Here is a 21092-nt window from a genome sequence, read left to right as displayed (position 1 = left end):
CTGCCTTCCTTCTTTCTTAAATCCCTTTTCCTTTTGAACCATCAGAACTTCTTTCTTAGGTTCCACCACTCCGATGTTCTCTTCGGCTGTTTGGAGCATAACGTGTAGTTCTTCCAGAGATTTATCCCATCCATTCATGTGGTAGTGCATTCTAAACTGACTGAACCCATCATGAAGTGAATGCAAGATAATATCAGTGGCAAAATCCCGGCCATGGTCGACTCCAAGTCGAGCTAGTTTCTCAAAATGACTAATCATTTTAAAAACATGTGGCCCTACAGGCTTTCCTCTTTCAAGACGCATATCCAATATTGCTTTTGAGGTTTCATACCTTTCCATTCTCGACTTCTTTTGGAACAGATTCCTAAGTTGTCGTATCATGGTGTAAGCATCCATGTGAATGAACTTATCCTGAAGATTAGGTTCCATGGTTGCTAACATAAGGCATGTTACGGGTTTGGACTTCTTTCGAAGACTTCTTTCCGAATCCTTCTCCTGATCAGTCGAATCTTTTGTGATTTCCGGAAGTGGTGTGTCTAGGATGCTTGCCTTATTTTCGGATCTGAGAACGAGTTCCAGATTCCTTTCCCATGCAATGAAGCTGTCTCCATTCAGCTTTTCTTTCTCTAGTAGCCAACGGATTTTGAAGTTTTCTTTGGACGTCATAATTAAACTACATGTAAGAAGCGCGAAAGTGATTTAAACTTGTTATCCTGGCATTATATTCGTGTATGCCTATATTATTCTTTATTTATTTTTCCCTAAGAATAATATAATTCCAGGATCCCATTTCTTCGAAATTAGGCGTACCAGAGCACTGCCCTTAATCCGTCGTCCTGGGTGAATAACATCTTACTGATCATACTCTTATGACTCCTGGTTGACAAATTTCACACTTTAGTGTCAAATTGCCTTTTTGCCTCGAAATCTAAAACCCTTTTGCTGACTCGTTGAGAATAACCATTTAGACATCTAGACCTCTGCTATAGATCTACATGTATCGCCCCGAAGTAAAAGATGGCACTCTGCGAAGGTCGGCCCACCATCGATGAATAAGGGATCAATTGGTGTCTTAATCTGGGTAGACTTTACTCAAAATTCTTTTTGGGACTTTTTACGTAATTTATCAAGTTGCGTTACTATGAACTCTAGCATAACCAATTATGATTTATTACGTAAAAGTTTATGTGGGTTTGCATAATGATTTATTCAAATCTTTAGTATATCCCTAAAAGATCTCATCTTTTAGGTTAATTTCTTGTTCGCCTATGGTTCGTATGGATTCTCATCCTTCAACCTCCATTGATTACTCCCACTCGAACCATGATCTCATCGTTCGGTTAATCAATTGATTTCTAGACCCTATACTCTAAGTATTATTTCGGGCACAATCACGTGTGTTTAGGAACAAGAAACGTTAGCCTATCTAAAGGTATATTAAACTACGCAATCACATAAAATATACATACATTCAAAAATAAGACTGTTATAGTAAAGTATCTATTCTAGATACGTTTGTATGTTCGCTATGTCTCGTATAGCTAAATGTGGGAAATTGTGGCATTCATATGTCTAACGTGAGTTCTAAGTCTATTTTCATAACATACGGGCCAATAGCACTTCGTGTTTCTTTCTTAATGATTTCCAAAATCGCTTTAAGGAAAAACTCTGTTTCGGCCCGGGTCAATTTCGGAAAAACAAGTTTGAAATTCGGAGAAAAAGGTCTGAAAAACTCCCACTCGGGTCAAGGCCCAAAAGTCCTCGAGTCAAACTCAAAAAAACCCAAGTTGACCCCGGTCAAAGTTCTGGTCAAAGTCCCTTGACTAGTCTCGGGTCAACCCTTGACTCTGACTAGTCATTGGTCGGACGAAGGGACAGCATGTTCCATCGTGCTTTGTCCCTTGGCCAGACGCGTCCTTGCCTAGCTAGACGCGTCCTGGCCAGGTCAGATGCGTCCGAGACGCATCTGGCCTTAGGACAGACCTTAGGATGCGTCCTGGACGGAACCTAGTGGAGTTTGGTGCATGAGACGTGTCCTAGACGCGTCTCGGGTGGGACGGCATGCGCATTCATCTTTGGATGCCCTTTGGACGCGTTCAGATGCGTCCTAGACGCGTCCAGATACGTCGTGGGCTCGTCTGGGCGCTCCGGGCGCGTCCCAGACGCATCCGGACGCGCCAGTCGCATCCTAGGTGCGTCTGGAAGCTTCCAGTCGCATCTGGACATGGCGTCCAGGTCTCGGTCCTAGACCGACGCGTTGGGACATCCGGGACGCGTACGTCTCGGACTCCTAGTCCGACTCAGACTAGGATATCCCAGCCGCGTCCTGGACGCGCGGGGATGTCCGAGATCCTAGGATCTCGGACTCCTAGTCCTGATAGGACTAGGAATCCCGGCTAACACGGACTCTTAGTCCGTGTCTCACCCGGTCTCGGACAGTCTGTCCGAGATGTGCTAGACGGCCAGGACGCGTCCTGGCTGGTCCGGCCAGGAGATTTCCTAGATTTTCTAAGAAATCTCTCGGTCCAAACTCATCTTCTTCACTCGATTTCCTGTCCAGCTGCTGTAACTCCTGGGCCTCCCTTTTAGCCCGGGTTTATGTATACTTGTTTGGACTCTTCCGAACACTAAAAATGGATCCAATCCACTTATTTGCCATTTTATATCTACTCAATCTCTCTCCGTTCAAACCATCACTCTTATGTGTAACCCTTGTAGGATTCAGTCTATGTTAGCCGTGGATTACTGAAGTCATCCGACGATCGTTGTTGGCTTCTAGCTAAGCATTACGACCCCTCATTCGACCGGACTAATGATCTTCCGTATAAGGTCATTATGATCCTATTCGCCAAATCGTACGCATTGCCATCTTGGTCAAAGGACATTCCCTTAGAAGGATACCATTCCTTCGAACCGAGGGAATATATCCTTCAGGTTCCTCACTATTACACCCACCACAGCCTTCTCTGTCGTAAAAGCACCATCATAGTTGATTTTTAGTTTTTTTGGCGGTGGTGGAACCCATTCTGATGTCAGATCCGATGCATTAGAATATAAAACTGAGGTATTGTACAGATCTCGAGCTTTTAACTTGGCTTGATGCACTATCTGGTTCTGATCTATTGTTTTTTGGCGAAATAACACCAATCTCTATAGAAATAACACCGACCTCTGACTTTGATGATTTGGAATAATACCCCTGTAATATGATTTTGCCGTAAACATGCCTTTGATTTGGGTGACCCAAATACGTTTGTCCTCTGGCATATGTCGACTGACTATTTGGGAGACTGGGATTAGTTCTCAAAGGACATGGTATCAACTACTTTTGAAGAATTTCATAAGAAACACCATCTCTTTAGTTGATAACTTGACTCTATGACATATTAACAATAGACTAGTCCCTTCTCTTATGGTGTTGTGCAAGACAATGTCAGGGACATTGAGAACCACTTCATAAAGTTGAAAGAAGTATAAAGCGAAGTGGTAATCTCTAACGATTGAATTAAGGGGGATTTCTGAACATTTAGTAAGATGACAAAAAAAAAAAAAAGATTAATGATAGTAATTGAAGTTACAGTGAAAAGCTTAGAACTCTAATTCGAATTGGAAAAAGCAAATATTCAATATTTTCTTTTTTGCCTTTCTCCACAATTAATTTTACTTCTACTTTTTTCTGAAGTTAAAAAGCATTACTGTTGACGGAACTGTGGTTGAGAAGGGAGTGAGGAACATCAAGTGTGGTAGTGAGACCCTATTTACTGAGATGGTGTCTATTAGATTCACATACAATGGTTTGTGAAACTAGTTTTGTGGTGATTCGATTAATCTTGTAACTATACATATGAGTAATTAACATTGAGTATGTGAATCTATACTTCCAAGTTTAAGTTTTGTGAGTTCATCAAAAAAAAAAAAAGTTTAAGTTTTGTGTTTCACATTGACTAGGTGGATGATATCTTCTTGGGAGAATTACCGAAACCCCAGCCTTTTGATAATGCGTGAAACCTCCACTTTTTATTAGTAATTACTAATACCCCCATGTTCTGTTAGATTTAACGGAAAATCTAAGTTAGTTTAAGTGTAATTACCTATATACCGATTTGCTAAATAACAAGGTTTGTAAGGCCCAAAATTTGGGGTGCCTTCGGTAGGAAGCAAATGCGCTTATAACGGTCACCGTTCTTCTCCACACTCGATGAACCCAGCAACTCTCTGTTTAGAAATCCTCAAATGAAGGAAGGGGGATTTCGATGAACTCGATGAAGGCAACTCGATTGATCAAGGGAATAAACTTGGGGTAGTTTCAGTCCACCGAACTAGGGTTTCATTAAATCGCTCTCCAGTTACTGTCTGTCTCTCTAATGCTGATCAATCCGAGTTAGGGGTAATTAGTAACGTAATTAGCAATAACTGGACAATTGTGGCATTGATATCAAATGGGTAGCATCAAATTCAATCCAAGCCTTAATATTCTGTCCATTTGTCATATTAACAGGGACGAGCAAACCCTTACTAAAAGAATGATACTCCAAAGAATTCCTTCCAATCAGTCAATCAGATGTTAATTATAAACACCAATCACCACCACTAGAAGATCAACTCAAATCCAAAATCACAAAATTGAACCAAGAATCTCAAAATCAAAGAACACTTGCAGAATTGAAACTCAAACAATTCATATGAGGGGACAAAATGTTTGTTTACAGACAAGCATGCCATCTGCTCCGATGACGATAGCCTCATTCAACCGAAACCCTATCAGGGTTGTCCCACACAACCCGTTTCCCACATTCGCTGCATCTTGAAGATTCTCCACGTATCCAACATTGATTCCCCGTGTGCTTACTGCAAAATTTGTAGAAATTGAGACAATAACCACAAACAACGCAGCTTGATGAGATCCTACTTGTATAAGCGAAACAGACAACTAACTTTAATTGAAAAACTAAAAACTCAATCGACCCTCATACTTACAAAAAATTGAATCGATCAATTCAGGTATATCTTATTAGCCTAACTGCAAATAGGTTACCTTGGTTGGTCATGTAGACTGCAGCGTTGAATTCTTCAGCAGTTTTTGTTATACTAGAAAGCATCTGACCAAGTTTTTCCTGCAAGAATTGAGTGTCAGTTAGAACAGCTTAAACGGGCCATCAATTTGCTTTCTGTAACTATTGTACAAGATGCAACCTGGCGATCAGCAAGCTCCCCACGGCCAGTGAAATCCACTCGAAAGAGAGCGATGATTGAATCAATAATCTGCAATCGTTCACGAGGTAATGAAAGCGAGTCATTTTGAATTATTGTCATGGATTCTTTAAACTTGAAACCCAAAATACATAGCAATACAAGATAATAATGTGACTCGGCAAAAGTCTGAAAGGTTTTTCGGCGATTTTAGCAGCCAGACCAACTAGTAGGTTGTACTGATGCTCGTTAGTGTAAGCACGGGCATATACAATCTTCATCCAAACAAAACAAACATAATAAGTCTAACAAAGTAAATTAAAAGGAAAGTGACAGTCACTCCTGATAAATCATCAAAGGAAGAGTTGGGCATTTATGTTCTTTTGCTATACATGTTATGAAAATGATTAAATCGAAATAGGATAACGAGAACTAAGCAAGTGCTGCTTACATTATCAAGCACGGCTCGAGGATCCATTCCAAACCTCTCTGCTATCGGTACGATTTGATCTGATCGACTGTGAGTTAACACAGTTAAGATGAAAATTAATGTACATAATCAATTTTAGTAGAATTTGTTGTAAGCATAAAACTATCAGATACACGAATAATCATCATGGATAGAGGCATCAGGTTAGTTGCAAAAATCTGCAATAAGAAGAACAGTGAATCTTACAAGGTTCCTTCTGTATCAATGTAGGCAACTTTCCCATTTCCCCCATGCATGTTAGTCAGTTAGTGGGGAGCTGTTCATGTACAACAATAAGAAAGAAAGAATCAATTGATTGCAAAGGTTAATCATATTAGCAGAAATTAGGGCAGAAATGAAAACCTGTGTGGAGACGCAAAGAGTATGGCCGAGCTGAGTTTTCCCTGACCTGCTTAATTGAAGTTAAAATAGCACTTGAAATGAAAAAAAGAATGCATGATATATATCATTCTTCAATACCCGGAAAAACTAGACAATATTTGAGATTCAGAACTCGGTTGTACGTTATTTTTACGTACATCACACATTAGGAAGAAAAGACTAAGTGATTTATTAATACATCTCACTCAAGCAAACTAAGCAGAACCAATAGTTTCTACTTTCTACAATTCTATCTTAATTTCAAATCATTTAGACTTCTGGGATCAAATAGACGGTATTTATGTGGATGGACAGATTACTATATATATACATATCATGAATAAAACATGGGTTATTTTGCGAAAGGGGCGTACATAAGTACCGGGTTTTGCGAAAGGGGCATGACTATTTATTATTTTGTGAAAAGGTCGTGGACTAGCATTGACAGTTAACTAAATGTTAGATTTAACATCACATTACATGAATAGTTAACATCGTTGTGTAGATGTAATAGAGTCAGCTCAAGTGAATCCGAGACACTATTCCTCTACTTAGATGATTAATATCTATTGATCAAACTTAATTATGTCGTCATTTTTTTTGCACGAAGAGAGCCCCTTCAGTTTTTCTTCTTTTTTTTCTTTCTTCCACCTTCGATCTACTTCGGGTTTTTGAAAGAGGTGTTGTTGATTGAGTTTTACAAAGAAACTGTGACGACAAAAGATGAGTTTAGGTTTTTTTTTGTCAGCTTTCTGTTTTTTTTTATTTAATCTTTTTTTTATGAGTCCTCATCACACTTCTTAAATTCATTTTACTTTCAAACTCTTTAACTTGAGTAGCTCGAGTAAAGCTGATGTTTATCTTCATGTGCTATTAGATTTTCTCTCTCATGGTTATGTCGAGTTGAAATTTTACTTCTTTTTGACATTCCACATAAATATATATTGTTTATATCATTTATTCATTATGTATTAGATTAATAGACTATGAAATTCATTGTTTAGATGTGTAACGCACTACAAAATCTGGAAAAACAATATTTTCAAGGCAGATGTGTTAATTCCACCTTTGGGAATTTAGTGCCCAATCATATAATTTTTTAAATGTAATAATATATTTTTAAGTATAGGGTTAGATTAATGGTATTAAATTTAGCGGTGTTAGAACTTAACTGGTCAACACTAGTCCACGACCCCTTTGCGAAATAATAAATAGTCATGCCCCTTTCGCAAAACCTGGTACTTATATACGCCCCTTTCGCAAAATAACCCATAAAACATTCAGCATTTCATCTACTTCATTGGAGTTAATTTAGGAAACAAAAGATTAGTAATCAACCTTGGTTCTTCTCCAAAAGCTCTTGTAATGAACAGAGTTTCAATTCCACCTTCAATAATCAAATCAACAATATTATTATAAGAAAAGGAAATAAGAAAAACTCAAATCAAGAACTAATAAATTTTATAGTAATGAAAACTTACCCCCTAAAAGTTCATCTAGGGCTTGGCTTCCCGTCATGATTCGAACCACCAACTTCCACTACAAGCGAAATGGATTTTGGCTTACAGTCTTTCAAAATATATATATATATATATATATATATATATATATATATATAGAGAGAGAGAGAGAGAGAGAGAGAGGTGTTCTGAACTCACTCGTAGCAGTTCATCGCTCCCAGTCAAGTAACCAAATTTCCCAGGAAGATAAGAACTACTGAGACAGAGCTGAAATAGAAATTTCCAAATAGGAAACTAGTTAAAGCAACAGTCAAAAACAAGGAGGAAACGCCAAAAACCAGAGACCATCATATTAACGAGAGTGTTACCTTCTTCGTGTTAATAATCAATCCATCACATGTATAGATTCCTTCAGCTTCAAGCTTATTAATGTTGTTAGAATAATAATATTATAGTTAAGGGTTGTTTTAGTAATTTGCCCTTTAAGGGTCTTTTAGTCTTTTTATCTTTACTCATATATGTTATCTTGTAAAACCTAATTCAATCAATGAAGTCTCTTGCCTCCATTAGAGAGTTTCTCTCATCTTCTCCTCTTGAAATATTGTTATTATGTTCAATATGGTATCAGAGCATTTTAAGATTTAAAAGGACCTAAGTTGGTAATGTCAATTTCAAATAGTTTATGGTAGACTAGTGGTGGTTTCAACTATTCGTTGTTTAGTTTGAAAATGGGGGAGGCGGTTTAGTGGAGACTTGGAAGGATTATTGGAGTGGGTGTGTGGCTGGTGTTAGATAAGAAAAGGGGGTGGTTTCCTTTGGGTGGTTTGTGTAAAGAAGAGACAGTATTTGGATTCCGTTTTTGAAGAAGGTGGTTTTGGCAGATTTGTTGGGAAGGATTGAAAATTATTGGTGGTGTTGAAGGGTGTTGTGTTAGTGGCGGTTTGGAAATTTGTTGGGTATGAGTTGTTGACATATTTGTTTGGAATGGTTAGAAATCATCACTGGTTTTAAAGACTTGAAATTATTGACGGCATATTTGTTGGGCGTTTTATTTTTGGAGATTTGGAAACTATTTACGGTTTTGAAGGGTGATTAATCTTCGATTTTGCTATTCTCATTGCGTATCGGTGTTGTTATTTCGAACCTCTTCTTCGTATTTCTTTCGCTAGTCTATTTGGTCTTGTTATTTGTTTGGTTATATTTGCTTTGTTGGTTATATTTGGTATTGAATTGAAAAATGGAGGTTGGAAAAGATGATTCATTGCAAGCTATTAGTGTAAGATTGAATGGTAAAAACTACTCATATTGGAGTTTTTTTATGAGAAATTTTTTGAAAGGAAAATACTTGTGGGATTACATTGATGGTACTGTTGTTCAACCAATTGATAGATCGAAAGAAAACTTTGCTGAGTTATCTAGGATTTGGGAAGCAAACAATTCAAAAATTATTACGTGGATTAATAACTCAGTAGATAACACTATTGGATATCAATTGGCGAAATTTCAAACTTGTCGTGTGATGTGGTTTTACTTAGCAGATATGTTCCAACAGTCGAACTTTGCAACACAGTATAAGTTAGAAGCTGATATTAGAAATATGGAACAGAGAAATATGAGTATTCAAGAATTTCATGCTGCAATGACTGATCTTTGGGATCAGTTGGCTCTTACTGAATCTGAAGAGTTGCAGGCTTGTCTTCCGTATATTGCTCGTAGGGAGGAAGGTCGTTTGGTTCAGTTTTTGATGGCTTTGCGTAGTGATTTTGAATCAATTCGTAGTACGATTTTGCATAGCAAGCCACTTCCCTCCATTGCTAAAGTTGTTAATGAGCTTATGGCTGAAGAGACACGTCTCAAGTATCAAGCAAGGAAAGACATTCTTCAAACACCTATTGAAACTGTGTTAGCTGTTCATTCGAAGCCACATCAGAACCATCAGAACAAACCTCATACAAAGGTTGCTATGGATGAATGCAACTTTTGTAAGCAAAAGGGTCATTGGAAGGCTCAATGTCCCAAGTTAATGAAACAACAGAATCAGAGACCTCAAAAGAATTTTCAATATAACACTGCAGCAGTTATACCGCAATCTGACTCGTCTGGTTCTAGTGGCTCATCTTCTTTTGTGCCCAAAACTGATAATGTGGTTGATCAATTTCAAATATTTCAGAAATTTCTTGCTATGCAGCCACATGCTATGTCCATCTCTGTTCCACAAGACCTTTTAGCTCCTAAGCCTTCTAGTACTCCATTAGACTCACTCTCAGATCAGTTTCAGAGATTCTTAGCCATGCAGCCTCATGCCTTGTCTTCTTCTGAAGGTTTGTCTTCTCTTATTTCTTCGTCAGGTATGCCTTCTTCAGTTTGGATTTTAGATTCTGGCGCCTCTCGTCATATGTCTCCTGACTTATCATCTTTTATTTCATTAAAGCATATATCTGACCTTCCTGTCCGAACCGCTGATGGCACACCAATGTCATTAGGGGGTATTGGCTCTGTTGTCACACCTAATCTATCTCTTCAGAATGTTCTTCATGTTCCTAAACTTAGTTTAAATCTTGCTTCTATTAGTCAGTTGTGTGATTCTGGATGTTTGGTTTTATTTTCTTCTACTGGTTGTTATGTGCAGGATGTACAATCTCAGAAGCTGATTGGGACAGGCTGTAGGCATGGGGCATTATATTTTGTAGAGGAACTGAAAGTACCTGATCTTGCAGCTTCCACTCTTAACTTGTCATCCTTCCGTTTGAGTTCTTCCTCTTCTAGTTTTTACTTATGGCATTCTCGTCTTGGTCATGTTTCAACATCTAGGTTGAAATATTTAATGTCAACTGGTGCATTAGGAAATTTGCAAGTTAACAACATTTCTGATTGTAGTGGTTGCAAACTTGCAAAATTTTCTGCTTTACCTTTTGCTTGGAGTTTATCTGTTTCAGTGAAACCTTTTGATTTAGTTCATTCTGATGTATGGGGTCCTTCTCCTGTTCCCACAAAAGGAGGTTCTCAATACTATGTTTCCTTTATTGATGATTGCACTCGTTTTTGTTGGGGTTTATCTTATGAAACATCGTTCTGACTTTTATGATATTTATCAACAGTTTCGAGCCTTAGTTAAAACACAATATTCTTCTATCATTAAGTGTTTTAGATGTGATTTAGGAGGGGAATATACTTCAAATAGGTTTTGTGAATTGCTTGCTATGGATGGAACTGCACATCAATCTTCGTGTACAGATACTCCTGAGCAAAATGGTGTTGCTGAGAGGAAGCATCGACACATCGTTGAAACTGCTCGTTCTTTGCTATTGTCTGCCTCTGTTCCTAGTGAGTATTGGGGTGAAGCTGTTCTCACTGCAGTAAATTTAATTAATAAAATTCCAACTTCCCATTGTTCAAGTTTGTCTCCTTTTCAAGAATTGACAGGGCATGCCCCTGACTACTCATCGTTAAGAGTTTTTGGGTGTACTTGTTTTGTTCTTCGTCCTCGTGTTGAGCGTAGCAAGTTATCTTCTCGTTCTGCCATGTGTGTATTTCTTGGTTATGGTGAAGGTCAAAAGGGTTATCGATGTTATGATCCAGTTACTCGGAAATTTTATGTCTCACGTCATGTTATATTTTTAGAGCATATACCTTATTTTTCTATTCCTGCTAATGCTCATGATGTGTCTCCCTCTAACCTAATCCATATTGATCCTTTTTCTGATATTTGTGATACTCCTACTGCTCATGTTGAACCTGTTGCACCTGATGTTACTGATGCTCCTGTCACTTGTGATGTCCCTCCAATCCCTACGGCTGACCAAGCTCCTAATGAGATTGCACATCCACCTTCTCGTTATCCTCCTCGTCTTCGTAAGTCTACTCAATTACCTGATTTTGTTTATTCTACTTTTTCTCCTTCTTTTACTTCTTTCTTAGCATCTATTCATTGTCACTCTGAGCCTTCTTCCTATGAGGAGGCAGTTGTTGATCCTCTTTGGCAAAAGGCAATGGCTGAAGAACTCTCTGCTTTGCATAAGACGGATACATGGGATTTGGTACCTCTGCCTTCTGGTAAACGTACTATTGGTTCTCGTTGGGTATACAAAATTAAAACAAAGTCTGATGGGTTTATTGAGCGGTACAAAGCAAGACTAGTTGCTAAGGGGTTTTCGCAGGAGTACGGGATGGACTATGAGGAGACTTTTGCTCCGGTTGCAAAAATGACTACTGTTCGTATGCTTATTGCAGTTGCCTCGGTTCGTCAATGGCATATCTCTCAAATGGATGTTAAAAATGCTTTCTTAAATGGAGATCTTCAGGAAGAAGTTTATATGACTCCTCCTCTTGGTGTTCCATATAAACATGGAGAAGTTTGTAAGCTTAAGAAAGCATTATATGGTCTCAAACAGGCACCGCGAGCTTGGTTTGAAAAGTTCTCAAATGTAGTTACGTCTCTTGGTTTTGCTTCTAGCAATCATGATTCGGCTCTTTTTGTCAAATGTAGTGCTGCAGGTCGCATTCTTTTGTCGTTGTATGTCGATGACATGATTATTACTGGTGATGATGTTGATGGCATTGCATCTTTGAAGTTGCAGTTAGCTAACCAATTTGAAATGAAGGATCTCGGCACTCTTCGTTATTTTTTGGGGATGGATTGAAGTAGCCTCTACCCCACAAGGTTATCTTCTCTCCCAGTCCAAGTACACTACGGATATTCTTGAGCGTGCTCGTATCAGTGATACTCGGACAGTCGACTCTCCTATCGAGTCTAATGCTCGTTATTCTTCTACAGATGGTACTCCTTTAGCAGATCCTACACTATATCGTACTATTGTTGATAGTTTAGTTTATCTCACTATTACTCGTCCAGATATTGCATATGCTGTGCATGTTGTTAGCCAGTTTGTGGGTTCACCTACTACAGTTCATTGGGCAGCTGTTCTTCGTATTCTGAGATATCTTCGAGGTACTTGCTTTCAAAGTCTCCTTCTTTCATCGACTTCCTCCTTGACTTTGCGAGCATATTCAGATGCAGACTGGGCGAGCGATCGCACAGATCGTAAGTCTATTACAGGTTATTGTGTATTCTTGGGTGATTGTCTTATTTCTTGGAGGAGCAAGAAACAGACTGTTGTATCTAGATCATCTACTGAAGCTGAGTACCGTGCTATGGCGTCTACGACAGCTGAGATAGTTTGGTTACGAGAGTTACTTGCAGACATGGGTGTTTCCATTCCAAAGCCTACTCCTATGTATTGTGACAATCAAAGTGCTATCCATATTGCTCATAATTCAGTCTTTCACGAACGCACCAAGCACATTGAGATTGATTGTCACTTTACTCGACATCATTTCACTCAAGGCACCATCAGTTTGCCGTTTGTCTCATCCGCTATGCAGATTGCTGACTTGTTCACCAAGTCACACTCGGTTCCACGCTTTCGTTTCTTAACTAGCAAACTCTCGATGTTTTTCAACACCGCACCGTGAGTTTGAGGGAGGGTGTTAGAATAATAATATTATAGTTAAGGGTTGTTTTAGTAATTTGCTCTTTAAGGGTCTTTTAGTCTTTTTATCTTTACTCATATATGTTATCTTGTAAAACCTAATTCAATCAATGAAGTCTCTTGCCTCCATTAGAGAGTTTCTCTCATCTTCTCCTCTTGAAATATTGTTATTATGTTCAATAAATTTCTCCAGTAACCATTCTTCGAGTGATTACTGCAAAAATTGCAGAAAATCAGATGAAATCTTACTCTTATAAGCAAAACAGACGATGAACTTGAATGGAAAAACTGAATCAACGCTAGTACTAAAAAAAAAATCGAATCAAACAATGAAGATCTAGGTTATGAGCGAGCATCTAACTGTACCAAAACGAAGGCTAAAACTGAAGAAAGAAATGCTTAAATCGGACATAATCTCTAAAACAAAAAAACTACTATACCAGAATTTCCAGAAAATCAAAACTCAATAAATAAAATTCGAGAGAAACTTTGAAAATCGGTGAAGAAACTTACGTTTATCAACAGCGTCAAACAAGTCGTCTTCAATATCTTCTCTCTGAACGAGCTGCATTTCGCTCTATTCTTCAGATCTAAGTTTCATGAAAATCAAACAAAAAACATTGTGAAATCAGTTCTACTCGCTTTCTTTCTAATAGAAATTAGTAGTTCATTCAAAGTACGGAACTCATAGGAGAATAAACTTACTTCATTTTTAATACTTTTTGGATTTAAACTTTTTTTTGCATAGAAATGTTGTGAATCTTCTTAAGACCACCCAGGTATATTTATAGCAAAAATTATACATTCACCGTCCCACTTACCGTCTCAATGACCGTCCTGGTGAAGTGCCACCCAGGTATAGTGAAATCAGTTCTACTCGCTTTCTTTCTGATAGAAATTAGTAGTTCATTCAAAGTACGGAACTCATAGGAGAACAAACTTACTTCATTTTTTATACTTTTTGGATTTGAACTTTTTTTTTCATAGAAATATTGTGAATCTTCTTAAGACCACCCAGGTATATTTATAGCAAAAATTATACATTCACCGTCCCACTTACCGTCTCAATGACCGTCCTGGTGAAGTGCCACCCAGGTATAGTGAAATCAGTTCTACTCGCTTTCTTTCTGATAGAAATTAGTAGTTCATTCAAAGTACGGAACTCATAGGAGAACAAACTTACTTCATTTTTGATACTTTTTGGATTTGAACTTTTTTTTTGCATAGAAATGTTGTGAATCTTCTTAAGACCACCCAGGTATATTTATAGCAAAAATTATACATTCACCGTCCCACTTACCGTCTCAATGACCGTCCTGGTGAAGTGCCACCCAGGTATAGTGAAATCAGTTCTACTCGCTTTCTTTCTGATAGAAATTAGTAGTTCATTCAAAGTACGGAACTCATAGGAGAATAAACTTACTTCATTTTTGATACTTTTTGGATTTGAACTTTTTTTTTGCATAAAAATGTTGTGAATCTTCTTAAGACCACCCAGGTATATTTATAGCAAAAATTATACATTCACCGTCCCACTTACCGTCTCAATGATCGTCCTGGTGAAGTGCCACCCAGGTATAGTGAAATCAGTTCTACTCGCTTTCTTTCTGATAGAAATAGTAGTTCATTCAAAGTACGGAACTTATAGGATAATAAACTTACTTCATTTTTGATACTTTTTGGATTTGAACTTTTTTTTTGCATAGAAATGTTGTAAATCTTCTTAAGACCACCCAGGTATATTTATAGCAAAAATTATACATTCATCGTCCCACTTACCGTCTCAATGACCGTCCTGGTGAAGTGCCACCCAGATATAGTGAAATCAGTTCTACTCGCTTTCTTTCTGATAGAAATTAGTAGTTCATTCAAAGTACGGAACTCATAGGAGAATAAACTTACTTCATTTTTGATACTTTTTGGATTTGAACTTTTTTTTTTGCATAGAAATGTTGTGAATCTTCTTAAGACCACCCAGGTATATTTATAGCAAACATTACACATTCATCGTCCCACTTACCGTCTCAATGACCGTCCTGGTGAAGTGCCACCCAGGTATAGTGAAATCAGTTTTACTCACTTTCTTTCTGATAAAAATTAGTAGTTCATTCAAAGTACGAAACTCATAGGATAATAAACTTACTTCATTTTTGATACTTTTTGAATTTGAACTTTTTTTTGCATAGAAATGTTGTGAATCTTCTTAAGACCACCCAGGTATATTTATAGCAAAAATTATACATTCACCGTCCCACTTACCGTCTCAATGACCGTCCTGGTGAAGTGCCACCCAGGTATAGTGAAATCAGTTCTACTTGCTTTCTTTCTGATAGAAATTAGTAGTTCATTCAAAGTACGGAACTCATAGGAGAATAAACTTAATTCATTTTTGATACTTTTTCGATTTGAATTTTTTTTTTGCATAGAAATGTTGTGAATCTTCTTAAGACCACCCAGGTATATTTATAGCAAAAATTATACATTCACCGTCCCACTTACCGTCTCAATGACCGTCCTGGTGAAGTGCCACCCAGATATAGTGAAATCAGTTCTACTCGCTTTCTTTCTGATAGAAATTAGTAGTTAATTCAAAGTACGGAACTCATAGGAGAATAAACTTACTTCATTTTTGATACTTTTTGGATTTGAACTTTTTTTTTTTGCATAGAAATGTTGTGAATCTTCTTAAGACCACTCAGGTATATTTATAGCAAACATTACACATTCACCGTCCCACTTACCGTCTCAATGACCGTCCTGGTGAAGTGCCACCCAGGTATAGTGAAATCAGTTTTACTCGCTTTCTTTCTAATAAAAATTAGTAGTTCATTCAAAGTACGAAACTCATAGGATAATAAACTTACTTCATTTTTGATACTTTTTAAACGTTTACCTGGTTCAGAATTATTAATACAATAAAAATTAATTATTTTATAAAGACATGAAAATAATTAATTTCATAAAGACTATAAAGAAATAATGAATTAAATAAAAGATACCTTCAAAATTTTTTCTAATACATATATATAAAAATAAATATATCTTTTTTATATAAAAAATTTTGCAAATAATTATATATTTTATAAATAAAGATGTATTTATTTTTGTATACTTTTACTAAAATAAAATCTTAAGGTATCTTTATAAAAATAATTATTGCCTAATTCAATCAATGAAGTCTCTTGCCTCCATTAGAGAGTTTCTCTCATCTTCTCCTCTTGAAATATTGTTATTATGTTTAATAAATGTCTCCAGTAACCATTCCTCGAGTGTTTACTGCAAAAATTTCAGAAAATCAGATGAAATCTTACTCTTATAAGCAAAACAGACGATGAACTTGAATGGAAAAACTGAATCAACGCTACTACTAAAAAAAAATCGATTCAAACAATGAAGAAAATCAGTTTTACTCGCTTTCTTTCTGATAGAAATTAGTAGTTCATTCAAAGTACGAAACTTATAGGAGAATAAACTTACTTCATTTTTGATACTTTTTAAACGTTTACCTGGTTCAGAATTATTAATACAATAAAAATTAATTATTTTATAAAGACATGAAAATAATTAATTTCATAAAGACTATAAAGAAATAATGAATTAAATAAAAGATACCTTCAAAATTTTTTCTAATACATATATATAAAAATAAATATATCTTTTTTATATAAAAAATTTTGCAAATAATTATATATTTTATAAATAAAGATGTATTTATTTTTGTATACTTTTACTAAAATAATCTTAAGGTATCTTTATAAAAATAATTATTTTTAAGTTTTTTTTTTAATTACATACTTTTTAATTGTTTATTAAATTAAAAATACTTTTTAATTCTTTATTAAATTAATTATTTTGATGTCTTCAAATAGGATCTCGTCGTTTATAAATCGAATACAAAACCTATTTAATAACCGTCCTGGTGAAGTGCCACTCAGGTATAGTAAAATCAGTTTTACTCGCTTTCTTTCTGATAGAAATTAGTAGCAAATTCAAAGTACGAAACTTATAGGAGAATAAACTTACTTCATTTTTGATACTTTTTGGATTTGAACTTTTTTTTTGCATAGAAATGTTGTGAATCTTCTTAAGACCACCCAGGTATATTTATTGCAAAAATTATACATTCACCGTGCCACTTACCGTCTCAATAACCGTCCTGGTGAAGTGCCACCCAGGTATAGTGAAATCAGTTCTACTCGCTTTCTTTCTGATTGAAATTAGTAGTTCATTCAAAGTACGGAACTAATAGGAGAATAAACTTACTTCATTTTTGATACTTTTTAAACGTTTACCTGGTTTAGAATTATTAATACAATAAAAATTAATTATTTTATAAAGACATGAAAATAATTAATTTCATAAAGACTATAAAGAAATAATGAATCAAATAAAAGATACCTTCAAAATTTTTTCTAATACATATATATAAAAATAAATATATCTTTTTTATATAAAAAATTTTGCAAATAATTATATATTTTATAAATAAAGATGTATTTATTTTTGTATACTTTTACTAAAATAAAATCTTAAGGTATCTTTATTAAAATAATTATTTTTAAGTTTTTTTTAATTACATACTTTTTAATTGTTTATTAAATTAAAAATACTTTTTAATTCTTTATTAAATTAATTATTTTGATGTCTTCAAATAGGATCTCGTCGTTTATAAATCGAATACAAAACCTATTTAATAAAAGTTTGAATCGAATTCAAGTATATTTGAAAGTGTCCCCTTTTGTCGGACTCGTCTAGAGTTTTGTTGTTATTTTTGGTTTTTTGAGTAAGACGAGTGATAGTGATACTAAAGAGAACACTAGATTATTTTATTGAGGGATAGAGATATTTGGTAATATGATATGTTTTAAAATTTGCAAATCCAGTCATTTTGCCTGGTTATAATTTGGATTTGATGACCTGTTCATATGCATTAACTTTAAATGTTTGCAATTGTAAACAAAATCTCCAAAAAATTTCATCATGTCAGAACGAAAATCTAAATTCGAAAGTATAGAAATTTTCTATCCTCTTAATAAACTTCCCAATAACTAACAACTTTTACGATGTTCACTGACTTTTGTTTTTGGGTTAGGGCTAGCTGGATCTCTTAAAAGTTGATTAACTATTTAATTGTAGTAAAGACGTTGTGTACTAGGGACGTTCCTCCCTTTACCTATACCTATACCTAGGCCCACATAATGGAAGTTTTCCAGACATATCCGTTAGGCAGTTTTGCCTCAATAGTTTATAGGAGGGGAACGATTCTAACTTTTTAGTGGGACTCACAAAAATTCTGTTACTCAGGAATGATTGCGGTCCCCTCACTTACCATTGATACTGCTATAACTAATTTTCCTCACTTACCATTGATACTGCTATAACTAATTTTTGAATTCCACCAACTTCTATTGTGACACAAGGTGGTTTCTTGATTATTAAGATATGTATAATGTTGTTGAACTTTAGGTCATAAGTTAGTTGTGCTTTAGGTCCATTCTTTGTAACAGTTTGAATTCGACAGTTGTCGTGTTTATTACATCTTTGATGTATCAATGCCAATGTAATGACTATCGTAGATCGTAGTCAATTTCCAACAAAAAGAATCAAGATCATCACTATTTCGTTTATTATGGAATTCCACTATAAATTAACTTTTTTCTACAATCTTACAAAATCTCAAGAATTTCTTCTTTTCTTTTTTGATTTTCAGAAATCATGTATGTGTATGTTTTTTCACCAAAACAATGTAATGGTGTGTTTGGATGACAGAATCATGAATCCGCGAATTCATGAGTACTTTGGATTCATGATTCCACAGATTCATAAATCCAAGCAATATTTTTTGGTTTGTTTGACAACTAATAAGAATCCTATGATTTATTATTATTATTTGAGTATTTTTAAACGTTTCTTTAGAAAAAATATTAAATAAGTCTTGTTCTCGAAACTCGATTTTTCAAATATCGTTTCATTCGTGAACTCTCCGCTATCATCGTAATTTTTTTCGAGAACCATTTTTTTAACTTTTTCCGTAAACAATTTTCTTTTTCCAAAATAGTTTTTCCCGAAAGTTGTTTTTTCCTCAAAAACATTTTTGTCGGTAACAGAAATTTTATGAAATCTTTTTTTTTCACGAAAATCAAATTTTCCCTTGAACACCACCGAATTTTTTCGAGCACAAATAATTAGGGAAAAAGAGTTTGTATTAAGCAAAAAGGTTTTCATAAATTTTTCAGTTATCGAAAAAATAATTTTTTCATTAAAAAAACGGGTTTGAGGAAAAACAATTTTCAAGGAAAAATTTGTTTTCTGGAAAAAAAAATTATTTAGGGAAGATTCGATTTTCGGGGGAAATAAAATTTTGGGAAAAAATAATTTTTGGTGAAAAAACAATTTTTTGAAGAACAATATGATTTTCGGGAAAAAAAAAAGAAGTTTTGAAAAAAAAATAACATTTTTAAATTAATTATTTTGTAGAAGATATTTTTATTTTAATTTTTGAGTCTATAGACCAAAAATAGGGTCCTAATAGGAGATTTAATCCTCTATAATCCTAAAAAGGATTTGAAAACCTAAATAATAATCTTAATAGATATCCGGTCCTTTTAGTGTCATCTAGAGAGATTACACAAATCCATATAATACTTATTATATATGCAATACCTATATTAACCTTCGTTTAATATCTAATCGTGATTTTCCTTCTAAACCGTATTAGATTCTCTCCATATTTATCTCAACTTTCTCTCTCCAATCACGTTCTTTATGTAACTAACAACTCTCTCTCTATAATTCCATAACCGAAATCTAGTAACTTTCCCATTATATCTCTAAAAATGAAATCATCATTAAACCTTCATTAAACTCTCGCCCAGCTGTAAAAAACTCCATTGATTAGTATTCAATCAAGAGCCATCATCACAAACTCCATTGTCATTTAGGGTTTTTACTGATTATCTCTTTATTCTAGCCACAACTATTCAGGTTTAAAATCTTATGTACATTTGCTTATAGTTTAACGATTCATATTGAAGACTGCATTCAAATATTTATGATCGTCTTTTCCATTCATCATTTAATATGAATCTGTATTGCTGTAATTTTCCATAACTAAAGTGTTATTTCATGTATTTGATATATCTGTTTGATCTATATTGAATCCATGTAATATAGATCTGATGTTTTCATTCAAATATTTTGATTTTTCACATCTTTGATTATCTTCAGATCAAATTGAACTGATAGTACAGATAATGTTGGGTATTAGATTTCAGTTATTTAGTCTCAGATCTGTATGGAAAACACTTGGTCTAATGTAACATTATGTATAATTTATGTTACATTATATATACTTTTTAATAATATGGTGTTGTAAATATCATGTGCACATATAAAATTCATTACAAAGTACGCATACTTTCTTACATAGTGGTGTATAAGATGTTGTAATAGGTATAAATTACAGTTTTAATGCTACAAAGTATGCGTACTTTATTTGCAACATTTTGATATTCTCATTATAACAGAACAAAGTACGTAATTAGTTCTTTACAGTTTGAATTGTTTACGTATCTTAACTATTTGTCTGTTTTACAATATCAATTATTATGTTTTACAGAACAGATGGAGATTCAAGCAGATTCATCATTACAAAGCAAGAAGACGATATTAAAATCTGATGGTTGGGATAAAATGTTTACTGAACCTGGTCAATTATTTCCCGGGGGTGCTAAAGCCTTTCGATTTGCTCTTCGTCAATATAGTATAAATACGGGCCATGATTTTAAATTTATTAAAAATGATTCGAAGCGGGTAACTGCTGTATGTCCTGTTGAAGATTGCAAATGGAGAGTACATGGATGTGCACCATTGAAATGCGAATCCATGTTTATTTTGAAAGACATGGAAATGAAACATGACTGTGAAGATTTCATTAAGAAGACCAAGAAACCCAAACTAAACAGTTCATTTGTTGGGAAACTTATTTTAGATGATGTTACAAGAAGCCCGGATCATTCGACAGCAAGTCTGAAAAAAGACTTCTTGAAAGATTACGCTGTCCAACTTCCATATTACTACACTTATGAGGGGAAGAAAGTAGCA

General features: G+C 35.0%; 1 long non-coding RNA gene across 1 annotated transcript; it reads right to left on the bottom strand.

Annotated features, from left to right (window-relative positions):
• Positions 1-4539: 4539 nt before the first annotated feature.
• On the bottom strand, positions 4540-6343 carry LOC147532122 (uncharacterized). Its single transcript, XR_015228377.1, has 7 exons — positions 6023-6343; positions 5867-5936; positions 5642-5708; positions 5374-5465; positions 5194-5262; positions 5036-5114; positions 4540-4905 (listed from the first exon to the last, which is right to left on the bottom strand). It is a non-coding gene; the product is annotated as an uncharacterized LOC147532122 (long non-coding RNA).
• Between the last annotated feature and the right edge of the window lie 14749 nt (positions 6344-21092).

The sequence above is a fragment of the Eschscholzia californica genome, unplaced genomic scaffold (genome assembly GCF_041429995.1).
Source record: "Eschscholzia californica isolate CP2 unplaced genomic scaffold, dmEscCali1.0.p SCAF_6, whole genome shotgun sequence".
Classification (NCBI taxonomy): domain Eukaryota; kingdom Viridiplantae; phylum Streptophyta; class Magnoliopsida; order Ranunculales; family Papaveraceae; genus Eschscholzia; species Eschscholzia californica.
The sequence above is the reverse complement of the archived record's forward strand: the minus strand, read 5'-3'. Positions and strand labels throughout refer to the sequence as shown.